Below are 20713 nucleotides of genomic sequence, written 5' to 3'. Positions count from 1 at the left end.
TTATGGCCTAGTATGTGGTCAATCCTAGAGAAGGTTCCATGTACTGCTGAGAAGAATGTAAAATCTTTAGCTGTAGGATTGAAAGTTCTGTATATATCTGTTAGATCCATTTGGGCTATAGTGTCGTTTAAATCTACTGTATCCTTGTTGATCTTCTGTCCTATTGATCTGTCTATTTCTGAGAGTGGAGTATTGAAGTCCCCCAGTACTACTGTATTGGGGTCTAAGTCTCCCTTTAAGTCCGTTAATAAATCTTTTAGATAAATTGGTGCCCTGTAGTTAGGTGCATATACATTGATAATTGTTATATCTTCCTGTTGAATTGATCCCTTAATCATGATATAGTGTCCCTCTTTGTCTCTCTTAACAGTTTTTGTGGTAAAGTTTATGTTGTCTGATATTAAGATGGCTATGCCTGCTCTTTTTTCATTTCTGTTGGCATGGTATATCTTTTTCTAGCCTTTCACTTTCAGTCTGTATGGATCTTTGTTGGAAAGATGTGTTTCTTGTAAGCAGTGAAGAGATGGGTTTTGTTTCTTAACCCAATCAGCCAATCGGTGTCTTTTAACTGGACAGTTCAGGCCATTCACGTTCAATGTGACTAATGATAAGTGGTAACTTTGCCCTGCCATTTGCCAAAGATAAGTTCTAATATATGCTTTGAATTCCCTGTGATCTTTTGCTGTGAAGTTTCCTTCCTTTACCTTCTTTCATATTGATGACCGTGTTTCTTTGTTTCTGTGTGTAACACATCTTTAAGCATCTTTTGCAGGGCTGGACGAGTGGCAACAAATTCTTTCAATTTCTGTTTGCAATGAAAAGTCTTTATTTCACCTTCATTCACAAATGATAGCTTTGCAGGATATGATATTCTGGGCTGGCAGTTGTTCTCTCTTAGTACCTGGGCTATATCTTGCCATTCCCTCCTAGCTTTTAGAGTTTCTGATGAGAAGTCAGCTGTGAGTCTGATTGGAGATCCTCTGAGAGTAATCTGACGTTTCTCTCTTGCACATTTTAGGATCTTTTCTTTATGTTTCACTGTGGAGAGTTTAATTACAACGTGTCGTGGTGAGGATCTCTTTTGGTCGTGTTTATTAGGGGTTCTGTGAGCTTCCTGTACTAGGATTTCTCTGTCCTTCTCCAAACCTGGGAAATTTTCTGCTAATATCTCACTAAAAAGGCCTTCTAATCCTTTCTCCCTCTACATGCCTTCAGGAACTCCTAGAACCCGAATGTTGGGTTTTTTAATAGTATCCTGAAGATTCCCGACAATATGTTTTAGATTTCTAATTTCCTCTTCTTTTCTTTGGTCTGACTGTATCCTTTCCTGTTCTCTGTCTTCTAAGTCCGATATTCTCTCTTCTGCTTCACCCATTCTGTTTGTAAGGCTCTCTATTGTGTTTTTCATTTGATCTATTGAATTCTTCACTTCAGTCACTATCCCAGTTTCCTGTTGTACTAGTTGTTTCGTTTCATTTTGATTCCTCCTTAATATTTCATTTTCACGAGAGAGATTTTCTATCTTGTCCATCAAGGATTTGTGTAGTTCCAGAATTTGTTTTTGAGAACTTCTTAATGTTCTTATCAATTTTTTGAGATCTGCTTCTTCCATTTCTTCTATCTCCTCATCTTCATAATCTTGAATTGGGGTGTCTTTTTCATTTGAGGGCGTCATGGTGACTTCCTTGTTTTTATTACCTCGGTTTTTGCGTTTGTTATTTGGCATATTGGAGATATTTGGTTTCTTCACTGTGGTGCTTTTTCTTGTTATACTATGACTCTAGATTAAGTGGACTATCTGTTTTTGATGGAGCCTTAGGGCTTGAGATGGGTGTGGCCTGAGAGCTCTGTTTGGTGTGCCAAAGGTGACACTCCCAGGTTAGGCGTGGTAAATCTCTCTCTCTTTCTTTTTTTTTTTTTTTTGATTCAAAAGGGAAATAATTCCGCACAGCTGAACGAAGTTGGAGGTAGTTAGCAGGCAAATGATATACCCACAGGAGCCAGAGATCAGAAGCTCTTTCCCAAGAACCCCACAGGGAATCTGTTCGGCCCTCAGAGTGGGCTCAAATTCTCCTTCAGCCTCCCACTGGGTTGCCAAAGTTACGGAATTGTAGCGTCTCTGGAGAGTGCTCACGTGAATTCCGTGAGTTCTCTCCCCCACCGTCTCTTTTTTCACAGTCTCAGTTCAGTAGCACCACAAATTTACTAGGTCCTAATCTCCTGTTAATTCGCCCCGCCCAGAGTCAGGTTTTTCTGCTAGGCTCAGGGCCGGTGCAGACCTGAGGTCGCTCTGCTTATGACGTATGTCCAAGATGGCGCCTGCTCTTTGTCTTGCTCGCCCTTGAGAGGTGAGCGGAGAGAGAGAAACCCGTGTCCGTACTAGTCACCCCCTTTTTTTTTTCTCTCTCTCTCTCTCTCTTCCAGTTAGCCTTGTGAACTTCCCCCCCCGGGGGTCGTTCCCTCTAGTCTCCTCTCTCCGCTTGCCTGCTGGTGTCTCGGGCTATTGAGGTTCGGCTCACCTCGCGTTCCAGCGCTGGTGTGTTGAGTCTGCCGCTGGTGTCCCGAACTGTGGGCTCCCACGCTCTCCACGCAGGTCCGCTGTGAGTCACGCGTTCCGGAAGAGTTTCTTCTGCTGTTTCCTCTCCTACTCTTCCTTGAACCTGCAGTATCTCCACTTTTATTAAACTATCTCTCCCCAGACTATCAGTGTGCTCCCTTCCTATTCCGCCATCTTGCCAGAAAAGCTTCTTTGCCTATTTCTTAACCGAATTGTTTTGTTGTTGTTTCTTGAGATCTATAGATTTTGGATATTAATCCTTCATCAGTTGCATAATGTACAGTAATTTCTCCCATTTTGTTGGTTGCCTCTTCACTTTCCTGAGTGATTCTTTTGCTGTATAGAAACTTCCCAATTAGGTGTAATCCAATTTGTCAATTTTGGCTTTGATTGCCTGTGCCTCGGTGGACTTTTCCAAGAACCCTTTGCCTATATCAATGTCTGGCAGGGTTTGCTCAATGTTCTCTAATAATTGATGGCATTAATCATAGATTCAGGTCTTTGATACATTTTGGGTGGTTTTTGGTATAAGGATTAAGGTAGGGATCTTGCTTCATACTTCTGCATGTAGAGATCCAGTTTTGCCAGTGCCATTTTTTGAAGAGACTGTCCTTGCTTCAGGGATTGATTTTGGCTCCTTTGTCAAAGAAAAGTTGGTTGTAGAAGAATGGATTGATTTCTGGAGTTTCTATTCTATTCTATTGGTCTATCCATCTGTTTTTGTATCAGTATCAGGCTGTTTTGATTATAACTGCCCTGTAGTATGTCTTGAAATCTGGTTTTGTCATGCCTCTGGCTTTGTTTTTGTTGTATAATATTACTTTAGTTATTTGAGGTCTTCTGTGTTTCCATATGAATTTTAGAATCATTTTTATCTATCTGGGAAGAATGTCCTTGACTTTTTGATTGGGATAGCATTGAATTTATAAATTGCTTTTGGTGGTATGGACATTTTGATGATGTTGATTCCTCCAATTTATGAACATGGAAGATTTTTCCATTTTTTGTGTCTTCTTCTATTTATTTCTTAATATTTTTTAATTTTCATCATTGAGTTCTTTGATGTCCTTGCTTAAATTTATTCCAAGGAATTTAATTTTTTGTAGCTATTGTGAATGGAATTGATCTTAGAAGTTCTCTCTCAGCCATGGCATTGTCTGTGTATACAAAGGATATTGATTTTTGTGTGTTGATTTTATATCCTTCCACTTTACCAAACTCTTTTATGAGTTCTAATAGTCTCTTAGTGTAGTTTTTTGGTTCCTCTTTATATAGAATCATGTCTTCTGTAAATATTGATAGTTTGGCTTCCTCCTTCCCAGTTTGTAACCCATTGATTTTTTTTTCTTGCCTAATGGCCTTGGCTAAAATTTCCTGGACTATATTGAATAGCAATAGTGAGAGTGGACATCCTTGTCTTGTTCTAGATCTCAGTAGAAATGCTTCCAACTTTCCCCCATTCAATAGGATGCTGGCTGAGGGTTTGTCACAAATTGACTTGATTGTGTTGAGGAATGTTCCTTCTATACCCACTTGCTTAACATCTTCGTGATGAAAGTATGTTGTATTTTATCAAATACTTTCTCTGCGTCTATTGAGATAATCATTGGTTTTTGTTCTTCAGTTTGTTAATGTGATGTATCACATTGATTGATTTGTGAATGTTGAACCATCCCTGTGTACTAGGGAAAAATCCCACTTGGTCCTGGTGAATGATCCTTTTTGATGTGTTTTTGGATTTGATTGGCTCATATTTTGTTAAGGATTTGTGTGTCTATGTTCATCAAGGAAATTGGTCTGTAGTTCTCTTTTTCTGTTGTAAGTTTTTCAGGTTTAGGCATTAGGGTGATGCTGGCTTCATAGGAAGAGTTTGGAAGGAGTTTGGGAGGATTCTAACCCTTTCAGTTGATTTGAAGAGCTGGAAAAAAAATTGGAGTTAGTTCTTTAAATGTCTAGTAGAATTCAGCATTGAAGTCTTCTTGTCCTCCTAGGCTTTTCTTTATTGAGAGAGTCTTTATTACTGATGTTATTGCTGCCTTGGTTTATTGTCTATTTAGGTTTTCTATGTCTTCATGGATCAATATGTGTAGGTTATATGTGTCCAGGAATCTATCCATTTCTTCTAGTTTCCCAGTGTGTTGGCATACAGCTCTTTGTAGTAATTTCTGATGATAATTTTAATTTCTGTCATTCTGTTGTTACCTTTCCTTTTCCATCTCTAACTTTATTGATTTTGATCTTCTCTCTCTTTTCTTTGGATTAGTTGAGCCAATGTTGTGTCAAATTTGTTTATATTTAAAAAACAGCTGTTTTGTTGATATTTTAAATTTTTTTTATTTCAGTTTTGTTGATTTATTCTCTAATTTTAATTATTTCTTTTCTCCTACTAGTTTTGGGTTTGGTTTACTGTTGTTTTTCTAGATCCTTGAGATGCATTTATAGCTCATTTATTTGGTGCCTTTCCAGTTTCTTGAGGTAGACACCAATTGCTATAAACTTTCCTCTTAACACTGCTTTTGCTGTATCCCATAAGTTTTGATATGCTGTATTTTCATCTTCATTTGTTTTTCAGAAATTTTTTGATTTCTCCTTTGATTCTTCTATGACCCACTGTTCATCAGGAGTTTGTTGTCTCCATGTGTTTACATGTGTTCTATAGACTCCTGAGTTGCTGATTCCAGCTTCATTCCATGTGGTCTGAGAAGCTTTATGGTATGATTTTGATGTTTTTGAATTTGCTGAGACTTGCTTTATGGTCTAGCATGTGGTCTATCCTAGAGAAAGCTTCATGCACTGGTAAGAAGAACGTATTTTCTACAACTGTAGGCTAAAAGTCCTATAGATATCTGTTAGGTCCATTTGGACTACAGTGTTGATTAACTCTGTTGTTTCCTTGCTTTTTTCTGTCTGGTTGATCTGCCCGTTGCTGAAAGTGTAGTATTGAAGTCCTCCCTTACTGTTGTATTGGAGTCTATGTTTCCCTTTAGATCCCTTAACATTTCTTTTAAACAGCCAGGTGCCCTGTAATTAGTGCATATACTTTTATAATAGTGACATCTTCCTGTTGAATTAATCCCTTAATCATTACATAGTGCCTTTGTCTCTTTTAACAGTTTCTGTGTTAAAGTCTATTTTGTGTGATTTTAAGATGGCTAATACCAGTTCTCTTGGTTTTTGTTAGCAGAGATTATATTTTTCCACCCTTTCACTTTTAATTTGCATTCATCTTTGTTGGTGAGATCTGTTTCTTGTAGTCAGCAAGATGAGTTTTTTTTTTTTTTTTTTTAATCCATTCAACCAGTCTGTATCTTTCAACTAGAGATTTGAGGCCTTTTACATTCAAGGTGACTATTGATAAGTAATGATTTGTTCCTGCTATTTTTCTATAAATATTCCTATTGTTTACTTTTTTTCTTCACTGGGAAATTTTCTACCTTCACCTTCTTTCATAGTGATGGCCATATTTCTGTGTGTAGCACATCCTTAAGCAGGTTTTGTAAGGCTGGATGAGTGGTGACAAATTCTTTCAATTTCTGTTTTTTATATAAGGTCTTTTTTTCTGTTTCTCTTTGATTTTCTTTAGGTTGAAAATTATTTTCTTAGTTTTTTAAATTTACCTCTTTTTTCATTTTTATTTATTCATTTATTTGAGAGATAGAGTTACAGATAGTGAGTGGGAGAGACAGATAGAGATGTCTTCCGTCTGCTGGTTCACTAGCCAAATGGCCACAACAGCCAGAGCTGCGCAGATCTGAAGCCAGGAGCCAAGAGCTTCTTATGGGACTCCCATGCAGTTGTAGGGGCCCAAGTGTCTGGGTCATCCTCCATTGCTTTCCTAGGCCATAGCAGAGAGCTGGATCAGAAGAGGAGCAGCTGAGACTAGAACCGGCCCCCATATGGGATTCTGGTGCTGCAGGTGGAGGATTAACCTACTGAGCCACAGTGCCGATCCCTCCCACTTTTTTTTTTGTCATTTAACCTGCTTGGTATTCTGTCAGCTTCCTAGTTCAGTGGTTTGGTGTCTGACATTAGTATTGGGAAATTCTTTTTTGTTACTCTTTCAGATATTTCTTTTGTTGTTTTTTCTCTTATTCTGATATTTCTGTTATGCACATTTTATTTCTTTAACAGATGCCTCACAATCCTTGGTTATTCTGTTTTATTTTTCCTGTTTTTTTTTTTTCTTTTATTCTTTCTTGTAGGCTTCCATTAAGATACAGATAGGCTCAGCACTTCCTTACTCAAACAGCATCCAGTCTCCCATTAAGTTTATTAAAGATATTCCTCATTTATATTATGGTGTTTTTGTTGTCTAACATTTATTTTTGGCTCTTTCTTAGGATTTCTATCTCTCTGCCTACCATTGTGCACCTGTTCTGGCCTGCTGTCTACTTTATATATTAGAGCCCTTCGTTTATTAGCCATAGTTTTAAATTTCCAATCAGATAATTCCAACATCCTTGAAATATCTGGTTCTGATAGTTGCTTTTTTTTTTTCAATTTGTTTCTTGTTGTCTTTTAATATGCCTTGTAATTTTTCTTGCTAGTCACTTATTTTGTACTGAGTAAAAATTGTTGCTTATAGATCTTTAGTACAGCATGCCCCCACTTGTTTGCATGGAATACTTTCTAAGACATAGATCTTTAGTATAGTATGCCCCCCTCCCTGACGTTGTTTGCAGGGAATACTTTCTAAGACTGTCTAGTAGATGTCCGGAACTGCAGACTCCCCAATGGATTCCTGAACACAAGCACCACAATACTGCAAGTGACTTCTAAGTTTCTATGAGGCAGGTAGCATGTATGGCATATACAGACATATGTATGGAATATACAAAAGAATGATTCACATGTTGGGCAAGATGGAGTGGTATAGCATTGAAATTTCAAAATATTGCTCCAATGATATATAACCTAAAACTTGTGAATTGATGAATTCTAGAATTTTCCACCTTATATTTTCAGATTGTGGTTAGCCATGGGTAACTGAAATTGTAAAAAGTGAAATCACAGTTAGGATGGGACTATTGGAATGTGGTTTGAAGGTATAGGGGACCAGGAAGCATTTTAAAGTCCTATCTTAAATCTCGGCTTTTATTGAACTTGTGTTTCGGGATTGTGAACTTTATAATTGTTTCTTCATTGGTCTTTCTCTAACTAGGTGAGACAGCATAGCAAGATAGTGTTTGGAGTTAGGTATTTCTTTTCTCTCCAAGGAAGGCTAGAGTCTACTGGAGTTGGATATTTCTCTTCCACTAGATCAGTAAGGTCTGCAATACCAATAAGTATTTACAGCATCAGATAATAGCCCACTTACCTGGGTAACTGCCACTCACATGGAAGACTTGCATGGAGTACCAAGCTCCTGCCTTCAGAATGGTCCAGCCTTGGCCACTAAAGCCGTCTGGGGAATGAGGCAGTGAATGAAATATCTTCGTCTCTCAAATTTTCTCTGTCACTCTGCTTTTCAAATAAATAGATCTTTAAAAAATGAAAAAGAATGGAATGTTATTGTGCACTTCTAAATGGTTCCTTTTAGTCTTTCCCTGGTAGAAGAATTAGGAAATTTTCCTTTTTTATCATGCTTCTTGTGTGAGGTAAAACTCGTAAGAGTAAGTGTTCATGGGACCAGTGCTGTGGTACACTGGGTTAAGCTACTACCTGTGATGCCAGAATCCCATATGAGCACTGGTTTGAGTCCCAGCTGCTCCGCTTCTGATGCAGCTCCCTGCTAATTCACCTGGAAAAGCAGCAGAAGATGACCCAAGTGATTGGGCCCCTGCCACCTACATGGGAGACCCAGATGGGGTTCCAGGCTCATGGATTTGGTCTTGCTCAGCCTTGGCCCTAAGGGCCATTTGGGGAATGAACTGGCAGATGGAAGATCTCTCTCTCTGTCTCTCTCTCTCTCTCTGTAACTGCCTTTCAGGTGAATTAAATCTTTAAAAAAATTATAAACTAAACAGGGACTCTTATGTAAGTCTTTTTTTCTTGTTGTTGTTCAGAGGCTTTTTATTTTTGAAAGTACATATTTTCTATACATACACTGTAAGCATATAAATGATATCCTATCAATGCAGAGTTTTATGCTGTAACAATGATACGACATATATATTTTAGCATCTTGAAAGTTATCCAAAGATACTTATATGTATTTTTTTGAAGATTTATTTACTTGAAAGACAGAGTTACAGAGAGAGAGAAGGAGAAATAGTGAGAGAGACTTTCCATCAGCTGGTTTACTCCTCAAACAGCCACAATGTCCAGAGTAATGCCAGACTAGAGCCAGGAGCCAGGAGCTTCTTCTGGGTCTCCCATGTGGGTTCAGTGGCCAGGGACTTGGACCATCTTTTGATGCTTTCTGAGGCAGATTTGCAGGAAGGTGGATCAAAAGTGGAGCAGCTAGGACTCAAACACTTACATACGATGCTGACACTGCAGGCCATGACATATCCAACTGTGCCACAGTGCTGACCCTCTCTCCCACAAAGATATTTTTGTTGAAGCCACCTAGTTGATGATAAAAGAAGGTTAGTAGATTAAATAATAGCATAAACTGCATAATTTATATGTAATTAAATCATTACAGGCCTACTATATTGTGACACCATTTTTGTTTCCAAAAACCTTAAATATAATGAAGATCAGAAAAAATATTTGCTTACTTTCATTTTGTTTAAGAGGCAGAGGCACAGAGAGATCTTCTACCCACTGATTTTGCTCTCTAAGACTAAACACTTGAAATAGCCAGGACAGAATTCAATCTGGGTCTCTCTGTGTGATCAGGTCCCAACTACTTGAACCATTACCTGCTACCTCCCAGGGTGCATATTAGCAGGAAACTGGAATTGGAAGCAGAGCCAGGACTTGAACTCAGTCATTTTGATACAGGATGTGAGCATCCTAAGCAGTGTCTTAACTGCTGTGCCAAACGCCTGCCGCATAATGAATGTGTGTGGTCAAGTTCAGTTTGTTTTTGGTCTAAAATGCTGTTTAGTCTACGCAGTGCCTGAACAGTAACCTATTAAATAGCATGATATACTAATACTATTTATTGAGCACCTAGTATGTGAGAAGCACATTGTTTAATAGTTTATATAAGCTATTTATCTAATTTAATCATTCCAACAAAGCCATATGACCTAGTTATTTCTACTGAATACATTTTTTTTAAATGGAAAATGAGCTTATTTTGGTTAATGCTGAAAAGTGACAGAGCCAGAGGGGAAAAAAGGCAAAGTAGGTATGTATTTATCTAGGCTCTATAAAGCCCATATATTTTGTTTTTCGATTTATTTATTTATTTGAAAGTCAGAGTTACACAGAAAGAGGAGAGGCAGAGAGAGAGAGAGAGAGAGAGAGAGAGAGAGGTCTTCCATCTGATGGTTTACTCCCCAATTGGCCACAATGGCTGGAGCTGCGTCAATCCAAAGCCAGGAGCCAGGAGCCTCTTCTGGGTTTCCCACGTGGATGCAGGGGCCCAAGGACTTGGGCCTTCTTTTACTGCTTTCCCAGGCCATAGCAGAGAACTGGACAGGAAGTGGAGCAGCCAGGTCTTGAACCAGTGCCCATATGGGATGCTGGCACTTCAGGCCAGGGCTTTAACCCACTGTTCCATAGCGTCGGCCACATATCAAGCCCATATTTTAAAAACAAATTGTGTATAGTATCATTTTAAAACTCAAAGAATTTTTAATTAGGTTTATGATAATTGAACAGCAAGTATGGATGCTTTAAGATAATGGCTTCTGTTGAAAATTTACTCAAAATATGCTATAGAATATATAATGTGCTAGACCTTTTCCTCATTGTTTGGGATTCTTGAATGCGCAAAACAAAGTTGATTGTATTTGTACCACATTTTGGTTGAATGAAGTCAGAAAATAAATACCCGACTAAATGTAGTATGAAACATTTTTCTAGAATTTTTAAACTAGTGATTAAGATAAAATAACGTTTCTTTTGCAACATTGATAGCCTTGCATAGCATTTGCATTGTCTACATCAAATCATGAAGAGAATGAAACATTGATTGCTATAAAATAGTTATTTTTAAATAATTAATTTGAGATTAAATATTGTTGACCTTTACTATGGAGAAATTTTTCCCTCTCTTGCACACTGAAGATGCAGCATTCCAAGGAAGCGATTATATGTCATTTGCTGTTTGTAAAGAAACTTTGTTTTCTATAATTACAGACCTAGGTGGTCCACAGTTATAACAGAATGAAAGTGAATTTTAAAAAAAATGGTCATAGGATATATGTTTCCTGTGAAGGACATATTTAAAAATCGTATTAGCACCTTAAAATTAGTACAGATGTTCATGTTTAAAGATTCAATTTTGTGCTTTTTGTTTGTAGTATATAGGGTATGTCTTTATAGGTGTATGAGAAAAAGTGAGCGATTGAATGTGAAAATGAGAATGAATTATCTCAGGACTCCCAAGGTGCCTTTGTTCAGTCAGTAGCTTGTCAGAATCCTATCACTGTAATTCAGGGAATTAACCAAACATTTATATGTATTGTTATGTAGAGGATTCCATTTTTCTTTGCTTTGTGTTACTGCTTTCCTTCCACAATTTCAGTGTTACTATACTGAATATTCCTTTATGTAGATATATCTGGTGTACCATTCTGAACTATTCTATTTGGTAGACCACCTTGCATTAATTCTTTATTGTGAATACTTTAAAGAGTTAAAAATCGCTGTGGTTTATGAACTGCATTATTCAAATAGTAACTCTGTGATACAGTGAAAAATTAAAATGTTCATTCACAAGGTCATTAACAAAGAATGAAAAATAATTAAGGTCAAAAGAAGAAAGAAAGTTATAAGATAAAATCCAAATTCAACTTGGAATATAAAAGGAGCACTGTGGTGAAAGAAGCATAGGAAGGATTTTTGCAGAGGGTAGAATCTCTATTAAAAGGAAAGTCCAGGTCTCTTGGAACTCGATTTTGGTTTTGGAAGAGATAACATGAAAGTCTTTGAAACAGGCTCTGAGAAAGTTTTGGAAAAAGTAGAGGTAACAAAAGTGACATAACAAGATTAAAACATAATCAGTAGAGGTATCATACATTATAACACATTTAGAAGGAATAGAGTCTAGTCAGAGAATGTGATCATGATTTTAGCCAATTTTGTAGAAAAGTTGGTAAACAACATATTTTTTTCCTTATTCATTGTTTTAGGCATTTTTTTTTCTCAGAGTACAAATTGTTTTCTTTTGCAAAGTGCTATCTTCTGATCTGAGGTAGACGGTAAATTTTAAGGCAGCGGCTCAGAGTAATTCATAGTCTTTAATACATTCATTTTTAAATGCCTTATTTGAAAGGGACTGGCCTGGTTTATGATTTTCATGCTTTTTTTTTCCTTTTAGAAAGAGGCAGATGGTCTGAAAACTGGACTCCTTTATTTAAAGGGAGTGTTGATATTTATAACCAAGCTTATCTCCAGCAAGATTTGTTTTCTGCAGCTGTTCCAGGTTGGAAAAAATATTATATTAAAACTCTGGCTTGTTTTTCTTTCCATATTTAGGGGGTAAATGCTCAAAATGTGAAAAAGTGATGTTTGAGTTTAAACATGAATGCAATGTAAACTGTGATTTTTTTTCTGTCTATATGTGAATTTTCTGTTTGTACGCTGTGATGATATTACTTTTTTTGTTTCACTGATATATTTCCTCAATACATCACACTTGAGCAATAATGTACTCATCATTTTCAATAGATCATCAAAGTATTCTAGGAAAGGTAGCATATTTCATTAACAGTTAGCCTCTATCATTAAGTAAGCTACTTTCTAATTTTCCATTTGGTATGCTAGTCATTTTCCTTTCTGCTCAGAGCATCTTTTACCCTGCAAAATTAATTTTTAGCTTGTTTTCTCTTGCATTATTTACTATAAGATTTTTTGTGCATTTTTGCTACTATTTTTAATTATAGTTCTTTCTCTAGATGTATTTCTGGTTATTTTGTTTACAATATAATGGAGAACTATATACACTAAACTGAATACATGGAACTATCTCTTTGGGTACATGTTTATACTAGAATGAATACCTATGCTGTACATGCATATGCATATAATCTTTATATATCTGCACATTTGTGTGTGTACCAAAACATATATAATATTCCATAAAGGAATGTTTTGTAATAAAAATATTTATTATGAACAAATGTGTTGGTCAATGATTAATGTAGTTATAAACACTACACTTGTTAAATAAAACAACCCCCAAAATTTATGTAGGGATTATCTCCTTTCATAGAGATATACAAATTGTTATTTTTATTTTTCCTTTTTTAAAACCAAAATTTTTATAAAAGTTTTCTCTGACCTCTATATGAGCAGTCACAATTTCACCATTAACTTCATTATGAAAATCAGTATATTGGTTAAAACATTTAAAATACTTTTTATTTATGTTATTTATTATTTATTTGAAAGATAAAGAGGCAGAGATAGAGAGAGATCTCCCATCCTCTGGCTCACTTCCCAGAAGACCACAATAGTTGGGGCTAGGCCAGGTGGAAGCTGGAAGCTGGGAAATCAATTTGGATTGGCTGGTCCCAGCTGCATGAACAAGTCTGCTGTCTTCCAAGGTGTGCATTAGCAGGAAGCTAAAATCAGATATGAAGGTGGCACTTGCAACCAGAGCCCCAAACAGCATCCTAATCACAATACTGTACACCTATCCCTATTGCTTCAATCTTGAGGGGAAAAAAAAGCTATTACTAGTAGCAAATTATTATCTCCAGAGAAATTTCTTGCTGTTTCCTGAATAAGTCTTTTCAACTTTGGTCATTTCACGAAATAATAATTGTTTATTTCTTTAATTATACAGAGTATGAGTACCATGGTCAGATTCATGATTTTTTTTTTTTTTTTGTCTTCCATTTGCCATTGGTTCACCCTCCAATGGCCGCCGTAGCCGGAGCACTGCGGCCGGTGCACTGCGCTGATCTGATGGCAGGAGCCAGGTACTTCTCCTGGTCTCCCATGGGGTGCAGGGCCCAAGCACTTGGGCCATCCTCCACTGCACTCCCTGGCCACAGCAGAAAGCTGGCCTGGAAGAGGGGCAACCGGGACAGAATCAGGCGCCCCGACTGGGACTAGAACCCGGTGTGCCGGCACCACAGGCAGAGGATTAGTCTAGTGAGCCGCAAGGTGGAGGATTAGCCTAGTGAGCCGCGGCGCCAGCTGATTCATCATTTTTGTCTATTGCACATCTTCTGTAATTCTTTCATTATTCTTTATAATGGTATTCATGGATTTAGGTATAAAATTAAAAATATGTGAATTCTTGTTGGTATATCACCTGTTTGTTTCTTTTTATAAAAAAAATGCTTTCCACTCTCAAATAACACTTCATTGCACAAATGCCATTTTTCCTAGCGTGAATGTTTGTCTTATGTGGGGTTAGAAAAGTTTTAAATGGAATTCTTAAAATTAAGAAACATATTGATTTTAAAAATGTCATGGAATCTTCTACCATTCAATTATTCAATGTATTTACCATGTAACAAAGCAAGTGAATCTGCAAAAGGTATGAAACTGTGCAGATAAAAATGTTGCACCTCACTATTCCTTCCTTCTTGTTGTCTTTCATTTGTTTGTTCCACTGAATACCTGTATTTCTGAGCATTTAAGAACCATGTGACATGGGGTTATCTTGTGTGGAGCAACCCGGACTGGACTGAGTTACTGGAATTAAGACTTATTCTATGCATCTGCTCTCCCACAATATGGCGCTGGGAGAGGAGGCAACAGCTTCTACCCAGCTGCCTCTCACCAACTTGACAAGCTGCAGGACCTGCTCCTGATTGGAGGAGAGCAGCGTACTCGGCGTGTGGGCAGCCGAGTTAGGATTGGCAGAGGAGGACTATAAAGGAGGAGAGAGACGGCATGCACCAGGAACATCTAAGGGGAACACCTGTGCAGCCCCCGAGAGAGCCGGCCGGCGGTGTGCCGCTCCCCTGCGGAAGTGGGGAATGTGGCAGGGGGAACCGCCCTTCCACGGAGGTGGAAGGACCAGCAGCCAACCCGGGAAGGACCAGCAGCAAACCCGGGGAGGGCCGAGCAGACGAAAGAACAGCGCAGGGTCCTGTGTCGTTCCTCCATGAAGAGGGGGAGCGACATAATGGTGCCATGACTCGGATATGAAGCCTAGGCAGGGTTCAGTGTCGTTCCCCCACGAAGACGGGGAGCGACATATCTATGTTCATATTCTAATTCTTTAAGTGATTCAAATCACATATTTCTCAAATTCTTTGAAAATACTAAAGATGATAATGGATGTCCATTCAGTCAGTATCTTGAACATTGGAATGACACATAAGTTCAGATGAAAACAGCTAGTGAAGGAGCTGGCGCCATGGCTCACTTGGTTAATCCTCCTCCGCCTGCGGCACCGGCTTCGGATCGGCGCAGCGCTGGCCATAGCAGTCATTTGGGGAGTGAACCAACGGAAGGAAGACCTTTGTCCCTGTCTCTCACTCTCATTGTCTATAACTCTATCTGTCAAATAAATTAAAAAAAAAAAAAAACATAAAAAAACAGCTAGTGAAGAAATAACATATTATTTTGTTATATGACATGACTAAATGCAGAGATGCTTGTGTTGATTTAGTCATATGTCTAGAAGTAACAGTGAAATGAAATACATTTATAAACTATATTAAATTAATTGAATTTTTAATTCAGAAAGCACTTATGTGTTTCCTGGGTTTCCAGATTTTAATTCTGAATGGCAGTGTTCATTATTCCATTAGTTCATCAGGCAAACAGAAAACTGCTGCTAATCACTCTTTTATTTAGAAATATCCTTCCTTAGGGCCCAGTCTGAAGGTAAAATGTTAGCTTTTCTGCAGGAGGATTTGATCAACAGTGGCCCCATCCAAAAATGGAGAATTTCTCAGGTGTCAAATCCATTTCACTTAAAATTTTTCTGACCTCTCTGAATTTGACCTCTGCATTAAGATTTTAAGGTATCATATGATTGGATCCTTTATACTTGGACTATATCCTTATTTTTAAGTCAGCTTATATGGGACCTTAATTCTGTCTATGGAAACTCTTTTGCCATTTATTACAATATAATCATGGAAGTGATATCTCATATGTACATGTAGTCAAAGAGTTATTGGGAGTCATCTTAAAAATATTCCTGCCACATTCACCATAATGAGTACCTGTTAGTATGAATATAGGGATATTTTTTAATTGAATATGCACTTCAGGATCACTCCATTATTTTTGTAGTTAGTTTCAAGTCTTTCTTGCCTTACTCAACATTTTTTATACTTATATTAGGCATCCTATTCTTTATATCTTTGCTGATAAAATGATACTTATTTTTTTAAAAGATTTATTTATTTATTTGAAAGGCAGAGTCACAGAGTGATAGAGGCAGAGAGAGAGAGAGAGAGAGAGAACCTCAGTCTGCTGGTTCACTCCCCAAATGGTCTCCATGGTCAAAGCAGTGCTGATCCAAAGCCAGGAACCAGGACCCTCCTCCAGGTCTCCCACATGGGTGCAGGAGCCCAAGGACTTGGGCCATCTTCCACTGCTTTCCCAGGCCATAGAAGAGAGCTTGATGGGAAGTGGAGCAGCTGGGACTTGAACTGGGCCCATATGGGATGCCGTCACTGCAGATAGTGGCCTTACTGGCTATGCCACAGTACTTGCCCCAATACTTTTTTTTAATCTGGATTTATAACAGAATAGACACTGGGAACCCACATTTTAAAACTTATATTAATAAGAAGCTTATGAATTCCTAGGGAGAGTAATTCCAGATATGTACTGGACGTTCCAAACTATTTTGAAAAATCACAGAATATCCAAGTGCATTGCCAAAAGAAACCCTGATATATTTAAATATTACTGGGACAAAATAGAATATTAGATTATCTTATCACTGGTTCTACAGACAACAGAATTTGAGGAATAGCTTAACCTTTAGTATACAATTAAAGGAGAGAGAGTGAGGGTGAAATGGAAAAAAGGAAAATAGTAGATAACAAAGAAAAACAAATATAAGTTGTTCCTAAACCAGCCACAGTTACATGAGAAAATACAGACTTTAGTTAATCATGTGAAGTATCTCCAGACAGGATATACAGCACCAATAAATATATCAAAAAACCAAAGATAGATTGTTTCTCATTGGTCAATGTTCATCCCATCGTATGCCACCCTTCCTGTACTTTCAAATTTTGTGTACCTCAACCCCATGAGCAGTTGTTGGGGGAAGTCAGATACCACACTGTATAGTATGGGGCTTCACTGGAATCTGGAAGTGGTGTGGATGAGTCAGGAATTTCTGTAAGAACAGTCTGTCGGGATGGTTTAGGCTATGGAGGTGGTGGTGGAGTAGTGCCTTCACATTTATCCCCAGGGGAAGCCAGATCAGCCAGTGAATTGGAAGATGTGTTGAATGAAAGTAGTGGCTGGTGGTGTGTGTTGGGCAAGATTGAGAATCTGGCAGATAGAAAATCTGGGAAGTACATAAATTGTGTCCAACATAGTGTGATGTGTAATTATTGCTTCTAGCCAACTTCTTTAAGGATTCTTTATCACAGGTAAATGTGCATTTGACAATACTTGGGATGCTGTTAGTATTCATCATCTGTTTGTAAAGTTTAATTTTCAGTTGATATAAGTCTCCTTGGTTCTTACAATCTTTCAGAATTTGGGTAGAGTTTTTCTTTTATGGGTAGGACAGAGAATGTATAAAATAGTTAATGTCAGAAGCAACATCCATCATTCCTTTGGGTAGCCTTTTTTGAATCCTAAATTGAAATGTATTGATCTTATGGATATCAAATTAGTATTCAACCAAGTTAGTATTATTTCCTAGTATAGACAAAAGCCAATTTTCTTGTTGGAATGTAGAATTTTCACATGATTAATTACTACAATAGAATTCAGAATAATATTTACCTGGCTTTCTTAAGGAAATATTTTATTGTTATTTGTTTTATTAGCAAGATTTGAGTAAGATTGAAATAAAATTTTTGATAAGGTTTGTTTTACGGGCCAAGATACATAGGTTAAGAACAATTAGATATATTAATCAACAATGTTCCTTCTAATGTTGTGATTCTATCATCCTAAATAAATCTCTGTGTTGATGTCCCATCGTATTAACCTTCACTTCTACTCTCAGATCTAAATATTTTCATATATTTTTAATTAAGTTTCATTGTTTTTATTACCAGTTAAAGGTCTCAGACTTTGTTTTCTTCAAACTAACCTCACAAGTTGATCTCAAGGGCTATTATTTTGTCTTTTGGAAAACTCTAACTGGGAAGAGAGTAAAGGTTAGATATCTAAATGTTGTGATTTTTATAAAGAATAAATGATCTAAACTGAATTTGCATATGTTCAAGTAAACTTGCATCAAAGTCATTGTATATGAACATGTTATCCATTTAATAATGAAATACTTCATGATTAAAAGAGATGGATTAAATAATATTGCAGAGCTCTGTGGCTCACTCCAAAGATGAAGCAATAAAATCATAAATACAATTAAAATGTCCTCTTCTGACCATGATGCAGTCAGAGGGGTTAGACCTTGACCACTGCAGACAGCTAACAATAGCAAACAATTAAAATATATTGGATGAATAAATACACACACATACACATACGCACACAGTTTTCAAAACATGGAACACAAAATACTAAACAGCATAGAACTGTGATTCCTGGCCGGCGCCGTGGCTCACTAGTTAATCCTCCACCTTGCGGCGCCGGCACACCGGGTTCTAGTCCCAGTCGGGGCGCCTGATTCTGTCCCGGTTGCCCCTCTTCCAGGCCAGCTCTCTGCTGTGGCCAGGGAGTGCAGTGGAGGATGGCCCAAGTGCTTGGGCCCTGCACCCCATGGGAGACCAGGAGAAGTACCTGGCTCCTGCCATCGGATCAGCGCGGTACACTGGCTGCGGCGGCCATTGGAGGGTGAACCAACGGCAAATGGAAGACCTTTCTCTCTGTCTCTCTCTCTCACTGTCCACTCTGCCTGTCAAAAAATAAAAATAAATAAATAAATAAATAAATAAATAAAACTGTGATTCCTGAGAGGAACAAACAAGGTAAGCCCAGCGAGCTCCCTGCCTTTCTGGGATTAATTTCGTGACTTAGAATGAGCAGGAAGAAGTCAAACAAAGCCCAGCAACCTTACTGAATGTAGGTGATATAGACTGGAGTTAGGGGAAACAGAGGGAGTTGCATGTTATAGGGCAAAGTTCAGGAGGGAGCTATGCAATCGCAGAAGATAAGAAATCTGCAGAAGAGTTCCTTTGTGTATGCTAGGTAACAGGTCCTGTCTTTGTAGTGTGAAACTCCACATGGCAGGCCATAGCATTTGAAGGAAATTTTACAAATTGAAGCATTCTGTGACATTGCAGCCATTTGAAGAATAAACCAATGGATGGAAGATCTGTCTCTCTATCTCTCCCTCTCTCTGTAACTCTGACTTTCAAATAAATAAATCTTTTTTTAAAGAAAAGTTTTGTGAGTTCACAGAAAGTGTTGTGATATTAGGACTTGAACCAGTCAGAATGACATGTACTCATGATCAACCGCAGAATTTTGCTGAGACCCTAGTGTTGAAAATGCTTTAGAAGTAGAGCTAACTGAAGCCTGGAATAAAGTCTATATACAATCCAACCTATTAAAACTTAGCTAACATCTGCTTAAGTAGATTTTATTTATCTCCTTTTCTTCCAAAAAAAAAAAAAAAGAACCAAAATATTTCAAAAGCCTAAAACAGTATGTAGACATTCAGTGTAACAATTGTAATGTTCATAATCCTATTAAAAGCTAGCTATGCCACAGAGCAGGAAAATGTGATTCATTACCAGGAGAAAAAATAGTAGAAGCCCACCTGTAATCAACAAATTTGGGAAAACTGTCAACAAAAGTGTAGTCGGCTATTATAAATATTTTTAAATATGTAGAGTAAACCATTAACATAGGAAGATGTTAGAAAGAATCAAAGGAAATCTTAGCAATTAAAATGCAATTTATGAATTAAAAATCTCACTGGTTGTAATTAATCACAGGTTAGACACTGCAGAAGATAAGATCAGTAGACTTGAGCATATTGCCATAAAATAAAAACAGAACTAAAGACAGAAATAAAATGTCCCCTGAAAAGAAAGGAACAGAGCCTCAGTGACTTATGAGATAACATAAAAATCTCATATATATGAAAAGAACAGTTGTATGTGTTTGTGATTTTTTTGGGGGGAGGATATTTGAGGCACTCATGGCAGAAATTTTCCTAAATTTAATGAAAATTAGGAAACCATGGATCTAAGCATTTCAGGAACCCCATATAGAATAAAGATAGGCAATAAATTAATTTGCTGAGAGACAAAAAAAATCACATTTTTACATGGAATTTAATACATAGAGTATAAAATGTGAGTGTCATTATCTGATATATAGATTGTTACAAGTATTGTCTTTACTGAATTTTATTATCTACATGACAATATATCCTTGTTTCCCCACTTTGTGATCATTGTCAAAAATACATTATGTGATGTTAATATCTTTATTTTCAAAAAATATAAAATATATAGAGATATTAGGTACATAATATCTACAAGCTAAATGAATAATGTAAAAATTGTTAAATATTAAAAAATAAAATTTAAAAGTGAATCTGGGAACACAAAGGTAAAAAAGAAATATCACACTGTACTCCATAAATATGTATAATTATTGCTAATAAATGTTAGTAAAAATAAATAAAATGAAAATGTTTTAAAAATATTTAAGAGTAGCCAAATTGAGAGAATATGAGCTAAAGATGAATTTAAAATGTGTGTGATGGGTATGTTAATTCAAATGTAATAATCATTACACAGTATATACAAATATCAAATCACATTGCACACCTTGTACAGTCTTTATTTCAATTAAATATTCTAACATAAACATTAATTTAAAGATAAATTTGAAGACTGTTCTGCAAAATTATGGCAAAATTATGTTATCTTTCCAGCAGTATTAAAAATAGTTACAATACTAGAATTCTATGCAGAGGAAAAATGTACTTCAAATATGCAAGACAAAATGTAAACTTTTAAATCTAAACAAAAGCTGAGAAAAATTGTTGCCCAAGGACTTATC

At 37.0% G+C, this 20713-nt stretch overlaps 1 protein-coding gene across 5 annotated transcripts in view; it reads left to right on the top strand.

Annotated features, from left to right (window-relative positions):
* The window catches only part of TRIQK (triple QxxK/R motif containing), a 117892-nt gene that overhangs the window by 26257 nt on the left and 70922 nt on the right, over positions 1-20713 (top strand). The window contains exon 3 of one of the 5 annotated variants that reach the window (XM_051843884.3): positions 11940-12044. The exons of the other annotated variants lie outside the window; for them this stretch is intronic. The gene's annotated coding sequence lies outside the window, so the exon portion shown is untranslated. The remainder of the gene's footprint in view (positions 1-11939; positions 12045-20713) is intronic. 5 annotated transcript variants of the gene reach the window in all.

This window comes from Oryctolagus cuniculus, chromosome 6 (assembly GCF_051225735.1).
Source record: "Oryctolagus cuniculus isolate XC-2025 breed Fujian yellow rabbit chromosome 6, ASM5122573v1, whole genome shotgun sequence".
In the NCBI taxonomy this organism is placed as follows: Eukaryota; Metazoa; Chordata; class Mammalia; order Lagomorpha; family Leporidae; genus Oryctolagus; species Oryctolagus cuniculus.
This window is presented reverse-complemented; position numbering and strand designations above follow the sequence as displayed.